The 8,873-nt window shown below is 44.8% G+C and overlaps 1 protein-coding gene across 2 annotated transcripts in view; it reads left to right on the top strand.

Moving 5' to 3' along the window:
* The first annotated feature begins 119 nt into the window (after positions 1-119).
* The window catches only part of GATAD2A (GATA zinc finger domain containing 2A), a 67,637-nt gene continuing 58,883 nt past the window's right edge, over positions 120-8,873 (top strand). For both annotated transcript variants that reach the window (XM_054805325.1, XM_054805322.1), the window contains exon 1: positions 120-203. The gene's annotated coding sequence lies outside the window, so the exon portion shown is untranslated. The remainder of the gene's footprint in view (positions 204-8,873) is intronic.

The raw sequence follows: 8,873 nt of genomic DNA, 5'->3' as shown, positions 1-8,873 counted from the left end.
GCGCGCGCAGGGAGACCCGCCTCGCGCCGGGGAGCCCGGCGCGAGGCGGGTCTCCCTGCGCGCGCAGCCCCCTCCTCCCTCCCCCCTCCCTCCCTCCTCCTGTCAGTGGCCACCTGAGGGAGCCGCCTCCCCTCCCCCCACGGCCCCAGTCCGGCCCGGGCCCCGCTGAGGAGGAGGAGGCGGCTCTGAGGGGGCTGAGGAGAGTGAGTGACATCCCCACCCCCCGCAGCCCCTGGGGACCGGGGAGGGAGGGGGGGGGTACGAGGGGAGAGAGACGGGGACACACGCGCGCACACACACACCCCCGAGGGGGGCGAGGGGAAAGGGGCAGCGGGGCTGAGGGGAAGGGGCGAGGAGGGAGGTCGGGGGGAGGGGAGAAGCCGGGGAGGGAGAGGGGAGAAGGGACGGGAGGATGGGGGTCGCTGCGCGGGTGGGGGGTCGCGATGGGGGCGTGGGGGTGGCTGTGAGGTACGGTTGACACTCCCCCCCCCCCCCACTCCCCACCGGGGGTACGGGTGTGGGAGCCCCGAGGGCGGCGGGGACGGGGCGGCAGGGCCCGGGCACGACGGGGGAGGGGAAGGCCCGCAGGGAGGTTGGGGAATTGGCCTGAGGAAGACCGGGCTTGGGAGGGGCGCTCACAAAACGGGGGGTGAGGGGGGTGAGGGGGAGGGAAAAGGGGGGGCGGGGGGGGGAAAAAGGCTGGGGAAGTACCAGCGGAGGGTGGGCAAGGCTGAGGGGGTGCCAGGGAGGAGCGAAGAGTGCATCCTGGGAGTTGCCCGATAGGCACAGCTACCAGAGCATGTCAGCAAAGCCAGATTATTAGTCCCAGAGACTTGGGAAGGCGGGGGAGGGGAAGTGGGGGAGGGGAGGGAACTACCGATGCTAAAGATGGGGCATCCGGGAAAGAACTTGGGGCCACCGAGCCGGGCTGTGGGTGTAGCCGGCTCCGGAGCAGGCAGGGAAGGGGGCATGCCGGCGGCTGGAGAGGGAAGGGTGCTGCTAGGAACAGAGAGCAGCTTTTTTGGTAATGAAGGTACCAGGACTCCTGAGAGAAGCCTCAGTGGTGCGTGCTTCGGGGGGAACAAGACGTCCACTGCAAGAGAAAGTGGCACTCCAGCAATGGACAAAGTTCTGTTCACGGGGCAGCAAAAAATCGAGGGTCTGCCGTGGATGAGGCGTCCCTGGGAAGAAAGGGTGAATGCAGGCAGGGTGAGGCCACTTACGGAGGGGACCTGCTAAGCAGGAACAAAAAAACTGGTTGCTTGCTGGAGAGTGCCAGATGGGTTGAATTCACGACAGGACTTAAGATGGAGGTGTTTTGTGGGGCTGATGCCAAAGAGGAGTCCTTATACCCCCGTGCCTAGATGTGCAGAGGTTATGTGCGCAAAGATTGAGAAGCAGGCTCATTTTCACGAATTTGAAAACACTCCTATTGCGTTTGCCCCGATCACTTTCTTTTTCTGGCAGTGTTTTATCTCTGTACTACTTTGGGGGGGGATTTAGTTTGTACGCAAGACAAGCTCTATTCAAAATAAAGTTATATCCTGTCTGTGGTCTACCACCTTCTCCTCACCCCCAGCTATCTGCCATGTTTCACAGAACGTATCTAGAGGGCTTCTCAAAAATCTTAATTCATTATTAATTTTCTATCTTCCACTTTTTTCGCCCCATCTTTGTGATAAGTGCGGTGAAAAGCTAGAGGAGTATAAGGGACTGTATGTACGGGCTGTGTACGCTCTGGCAGTTGCTATAGGTAAAAGAATGTTGTCAGTTTAAGTATTTAGAAGTAACTAACTTCACAAATTTTGACTCTTCACGGCATTTTAGGGGCAAATTCCAAACGAGAAAAAGTAAGGGAAGAAAAAACCTTTCTTTTGGCTTTAACTTGGGAAAGACCCTTAAATGTAAAGCCTAAACAACTTAGAAATCGGTGGTACAAATATTTGTTTGAACTAGCTGAATACAAAGCACTATTAAATGCAAAGAAAATTGTGTGAAATACTTCAGTATTTTTCATGACTGTACCAAGCACAAAGTTTTAAGACAGAAAACATGTATTTTTAGTGGATAATCTTTTAAGCTGTAGATTGAGCTTTTCTTCTAATCTCAGTCTCAATGGTACTGATGACTTTTTTCAGACTTTCTCAAGAGTTTAATGACACCTGAGCGTGAACCTGAGTACGCATACTGTTCAAACAGTGACTAAATCTTGCAGAGAGTAAACCAGATGATGTTATCACACAAATGTATCTGAAATTACGTCTGTGTGCCAGTGGTCCCTAAATCCTGCTGTCCAATGGGCTACTACCCAAAGCAAGCAAAATGCTGCGGGCTATTTCATGTCTCCCAGTTGGCTTCATTTTAAACATCCTAATTTCCTGTTGCCATGAGCAATTTCAGGGGGTCTTGCAGGAAGAAACTTGTCTATAAGCAATGAGTTGGGGACCACAAATAACAAAATTTTGTTTAAAAAAGTACACAAACACACTAGCTTTGCTTTTGAAAGCTACTTGAAGAATATGAATTAGCTTTCATCCAAAGTTAATTATCCAGTTTCCATCATGAGAGACTTGAGTGCTTCAAGGATCGTACATAAGAGGCAGAACCGCTGAATGTTAACCTCCTTACTGCAGCAAAAAATAAAAGGCCGTTGCTAGATTTTAGGTATAACAATGTCTCTTATCTCGTTAAGAGTTCAGCTGTTTGGGCCAAAGGGAGATCAGCTGCTTTGCACCCCGAAATCTTCAGCTTGAATTTAGGGAGTCTTTTGAGTCTCTGGAGAAACTGGCCTGTGTGTTGTCACAGTTTCCCAAAGGCGGGTAGGGAATTTAATAGTGGAGACGTATTCAGTGGGTCACAGCCACGTTTTTAGTAGTGCTCCCGAGGGAACAGGAGAGACGACCCTAAAATGTCTCCTAGTAGTAGTGTGATGCTGTGGAATGAGGACTTGGAGCTTTGTTACCACTAAGGCCAGAATGAACTGGAACAGTGAATAAGAAATTACAGTTTTGAAAACTTTTGGACTACTTGCATCCCTTGACATACGCATTTCCACCAGAGGAAGTGAACAGTATCAATGGGCCACTACCATAGTCTGAAATACCTCTATGGAATTCTTGCGTAGGAAAAAACCTCTTCAGGAAGATGTGTGAAAAATACTTGTCTATTCTGGCTCGTTGGTCACGTGCAGAATGCTGGGGTTCGACCTCATCTACATTTCTGGGCTGACTCAGAGTATCTAGTTTCACAATTTTGGTGTGCAACCAAAAATATCAATGGATGTTGCAGCCAGAGAACAACGAGAGAAGACTCACAATAAGAATACCCCTTTGCTGACTAATTCCCTTTTCTTCGGAGCAAGGTAGCCATTTTTGGAATCCCTACCAGTGCGGTGACCAGCCCAGGTGTGAAAACTGAAGGCACTTGAGCTGCCATACCACGTACATACAGGTAGGCTGGCCGTTGAAGAGCATCTCAGAGTATCTCAGAGGCCAGCGGTCTTGCCTGTTTTGTTGGTTATGTATAGAGATGCCTAAGTTACTTTCAGAATAGGATAATAAATATTTTTGCCCAAGTAAAATAAATCGCATCGACAAATTCATTGACCCATCTTAATCAGAGGAGAAAATACTACTCTTTGGGTCTTCAGCAGAGTTAGAGGAGAAAGCTTAAAAATCACCATGGAGAGGCGGGCAAGAATTACTATTGTGTGACTGAATCCTCCCTGCCTTTTCACTTGAGTCATTGTTTTTAATCAAATAGGTTTCTAGGTTTGCAAAATAAGTGAATTAATGCTAATTGTGTAGGATACTCTGTGAAAAACACAATTTCCCTAGAAACAGGTACATGGACATGCATGAGTTTCTGTGTCTTTATCATAGTTTCATTTTACAACAGGTTCGTTACATCAGCCATGACATCAATTCACCCTTTAGCTTCTGTGGCTTAGGAGAGATCTATTCCTTGCTGCAAGTGAATAATCGGGGTGTTAGTGACAAGCTGAAATACTGGAACGTTTGCTTTTTGGTTGCCTAGCATGGTAAACCAGTGGCCCTATGCTCACAGAGCTACCAGAGGTATTTTTCAGGATTTTTCCATCTTTTTATCGGGTTTTTTTTGCGGCCCATAGCAGCTTTCTCTTTGCCAGAAAACTCCATCTTGTAATCCACTGCTCTTACTAATAGTCTCTTAAAAGTTCTTTAAGTTGATGCGACTGAACCCACTTGCCCAGCTGGTAAGACATGGAAGTCCCAAGGAGGCTGGAGAAAATGAGAGGAGGATGGTCAGTACTTGGTGACAACATCTGGGCTTTGGGTCCAAAGGACCCCGATCAAACAGCTTCACAGTCGGGGAACAGACAGACTTGTCATCATGACTGCCAGTATAAAATCAAGTAATTTTTTTTCCTAGCTACTAGATTTCACCATTTTTTCAATGTACATGCAATATAATTACTGACAAATCGCAAAGCATTGTATTTTTAATTTACAGATAAGTATCTCCAAAGACCCCAGATACAGTTGCCTTGGTTCCTATGCACAGACCAGTTAAACTATCCTTCAACAATTGATTTATATAACTGAAATAGCTAGGGAAGTGAGAAATTTCCTTCCTCTTAGGATACAATGCCAAGGATGTCAAATCTCCAGAGAGCCTGATGATAAGAATTGGGCTGTCCTTTTTTTGCAGTTATTAAACAAGTATCTGATTACTCATTAGAGCACTGGAACCGTGGAATGCGGTTCTGTGGCACTCTCTCTCCTCCCTCTTGGTTGCATGTACCTCTGCGCCCTGCAGACCCAGAGCAAGGCTGCGTAAGAGGTGATGGAGCACCAGCCTCCTCTTCAAAGGCAAACAAAGGGTGCTTCGGCTTTTGGTGACATAGATGTGATTTTTTTTTTTTTTTCCTGAGAGCCATCTCTGGGCAGCGCACTGGGAGCGGCGTATAACCAGTAGCAGTATCTGGCGGCTGCGAGGGATCCCCCCCTCTGCCTTTTCTGAGTAGAAGTATTTGGATTCTTTGTCCAGGACAGATTTCAGATTGGAAAACAGCTTACCAAAATCTGCCTCTGGGCACAACTAAGTGTTCTTCTCTTCTTCCTCAACTGATTCTTGTTCCTATTGAACAGCCTCTATTTTGTAACATAAAGACATGGGGAAACCGCATGCGCAATTTGTGAAGTACTATTAAAATACAAGATTATTTTGGAAGAAGAAAACCCCTATTCTTGGTCTTCCCATAAAAGCTCTGTGTTAATTCTGCGAAGGTGTTCTCGGCAACTAATGCAAACAAACGTGCCAAGATTTATAGTTTAGGAGTTCTGTAAACTCTAAGCAAGAAGCGGTAGTTGCTTTATGAATACCTTTCCCTTGAAATCTGCCTGAAAAAATAAGACCAGTAATGACTGATCCCATCAATCCTAAATTTAGAAATGAATCTAATTTATAAGCCTTGCTTTTCAGCAGGAAAGCAGGTTACGGAACTGACCTAGTATAGCGCTGTTGGGGGAAGAGAGGCAACTCGATAGAACTGAAGTTAGAATTAGCAGGGTGTAGGGGGAAAGACTGGCTTTTTTAATGTGCTGATAATAAACATCTTATTACCAGAAGGAACAATGTTAATAAGTGCTTATAGTAAACATGGTATAAGACTCTCATAATCCTCCTGAAAATACAGAGGTTTTCGGTACGCAGCGTACTCCTGTAACAATCTGTTTAGTCGGCTGTATTTAGATCAGTAAAACCTAGCTGTGCTTTCTCAGACCTTTGGCTTTACATTAATGTCCCTGCGATTGCTGGTAAACATAACTTTATGGTAAGGCTGTTGGCATCTTACAAATACACAGTCAAGTCCTTGAGAATTACAGGTAACAAAGGACTCAGAGTATTCATCTTTTTAAAGTAACAACGTGAGTTACAGCAAACTTAGGTCATGTTGAACTGTCAAACTTTTATTCACCTATCAAAGTTTAAAGTTGTTTGAGAGGTGCAGATAACTTGCTGGCTTGGGCTTGATGTGACAAAAATTTTAATAAATGTAATTACAATCAAGGAGATGATTTTGTAGTGAAATGGCACAGTTGACAGGATGCAATACAAGTTTCAATGCAATGCTGATCCCTGGGTGGGTGCCTTGAGAAACCAGGAAAAAATGGGCACTCCCTTTCACAACTCTAAGGAAAATGCTCAATTTTATTGAAGGGACAGTATTCAGCATGTGTTTTGCTCAAAGTTCCTACTTTTTGCTCTTTATCTACCTTTTATTGCAGTCACTTTTAAACCAGGATTGTACTAAGTTCATTTCATCTCTGTTGCAAGATTTCCATGTTTGATTTCAGTTCTCTGCCTCGCTCCCTCCAAGGGTACCTTGATTTTGGTCCTGGAGATTACCAGTGTGCTAAGGTTAACCACAGTCTGAAATTTAACCTCTCATGATGACCACCTTGCTCGATGCTTTTGTCTGTAGCCAACCAGTAGTGCCAGTCTTTGGGGTAAGAAGGGCTTTACTTTCTGTTTTTAAAAAAAAAAAAAGACTGAAGCTAATTCAGTTAAAAGATGATTTTATACACAACCAGCCTCAGTGTTCGTACACAGTGTGGGTTTTAGCAACAGGGAGAGCATGAATCGTTTGTCTGTCTGCATATTTAAAGAAATCCAAAGTAAGAGTAACTTGACAATGTTTTGGAGGATCTTGTATCTATTTTCATCAAAACTATATCACTGGAAAAAGAAGGTCTTGCATAGGCAGAGCTTATAATTAATACAGAATGCATTCTATCAACTCTTTATTTCTGTTACCCATCCTTAAGGATCGTTGGCCAGCACTCGTCTGTTAAACCACAGAGAACTGTCGATGTCATGGCATCCATACAGACAGATATCTGATTGTGCGAGCATTAATCTCTGTTAGCAATCTAGTCAGATGCTAGATTGAGAGAATAAACTACTGGGAATTGCTCAAATACATCTGTGGAATTTAGGTGGCGTTCTTCAGGCTGCAACTACAAACCCGTTTACCTTGTAAAAGGCATTCCCTACGCACTCTGAAACCCTTAGTTTGCGGGGTCTGAACTGTAAAAACAAATCCTTCCTGAATCGGGCTTTTCTGTGTCCAGTTTGCCAACTGGTAAACACTGACTGGGTGTTTTGTTCAAATCTGATTAATAACGATGTATTATTAACAATGACAACCTAGAGTCAGTAACAACCACCTCCTGCAATTTCCAATACAGTTTGATGGATAAACACAAACCCTATGTGAAAATAGTTTTGAACCCTTTAAGTTTGATAACCTGAAAATTCACAACTCAGGTGAGCAGCACAATCTGGCTTTCACAATCAAAATGTTTGGTGTGGTTCCTGAAAACAGCACCTCAGCCCTGTGTCAGGGGGAGAGAGCAAAGTTTTAATCATGGCATATACAATACCACACAATTTTCAGATCAGCTTAATCTTGAGAAAGGAACCGTTTCAGCCCAAAGTATACCAGTCAGCCTAACTGGTGCCCTCAAGGATAAAAGCTAGTTTTCTAGAAAATGGGGTAACTACAAATAGAGCTTTTGGTCCATTCTGTTCCACATTTGGTAAAAACTGTCACTTATTGAGGTCATATTTATATTTCCCCCATTACCTCTAATTTCGAGAGCAGAAAGGCCAAACCACTCTCCACACTGGAGGAAATGTCATACACGTTTTAATTCTAAGAATACTTCCTAGAACAGAGGTGCGTCAGCTCTCTTTCCTCCTGCCTTCACTGTTCAGGGTTTCAGACTATATGGATATGGATTATGTGCTAATTAGTAATTTAAATATTTTTTTTAATCAGGAGTCAACAAAAAAAATATACACAACTGGAAGTGTTCATTATTGCACTCAGGAAGCAATTCATTCTTAAAATTACACAGTTTAATAGCACAGCGTTCCTTAGCACTCAGTGCGCTCCCACCCAGAAGAGCTTACCAGTTAGAGGAGGCAAAATGCAGTGTGTGTGTGTGTGTGTGTGTCAGATGAGAAGAAAGTAGCAGATAATAATAAAATGATTGCATATGTGGATTGTGGCACAACCCTGAGTTTTCGTTCAAAAAGGACAGTGTTACATGATCGGTGGTCCAGCTGATGCAGAACAAGCCACTGCTGGTTGGCAGACTTCTTGTAAGCAGATTGCCCCGGCGCCAGGTATCCCATGGTCTGTTCTGGAAGAGGATTCCATGCTAGAGAAGAGACAGATCGAGCCTTACCTCTTGCACAAAATGATAAAAACAGTGAGGTTCTTGAAGGCTCCAGGTCTTCTTGTGGCGTATCACGCTTACAGGCTGCAGATGAGATGGTTAAAAATAGGCTGGCAGGTCCAGATGAAAAAGGTTCTGGGGAATATTCAGTGATTGATACAATCAGCAGGAAGGAAGCCCGAGATCTCTTTGTAGGTGTGCACCCACCAATTTGAGTTCCTGCTTCTCATAGGACTGTTTGTGGCAGTCTTAAAACTTACAGACAGTCAAATTATTTGGGAATTCCGTAGAGTTTTCTGCAACTAGTTAATTCTTTTAATCAGGGTCACATGGCAATGATCAGTAAACAAGCAAGAGGTGTTTACAGCCGTTCCCTCAAGTAATGGCTCTGTGGGTCTGACTCACTGCCAGCAAAACATTTGTGTCCGAAGTTGCAGATCACAAGACGAACTGATCTGAGACAGTCTGTGGTGGACCAGTTTTCAGGAGGTTGGGATGTTCTTTGGCAGATCTTTAAATAACAGCAATGCTGGGCGAACTTTGTTCTCTCCCACTTCGAGCAAAATCGATAGTCCATGAAGCAGCTGTTGAATTGGAGCAAAGCTCCTATTATATCCTTTTCCAACCATAAAAGTGCTTATTAGA

The sequence above is a fragment of the Grus americana genome, chromosome 28 (assembly GCF_028858705.1).
Source record: "Grus americana isolate bGruAme1 chromosome 28, bGruAme1.mat, whole genome shotgun sequence".
In the NCBI taxonomy this organism is placed as follows: Eukaryota; Metazoa; Chordata; class Aves; order Gruiformes; family Gruidae; genus Grus; species Grus americana.
The sequence above is the reverse complement of the archived record's forward strand: the minus strand, read 5'-3'. Positions and strand labels throughout refer to the sequence as shown.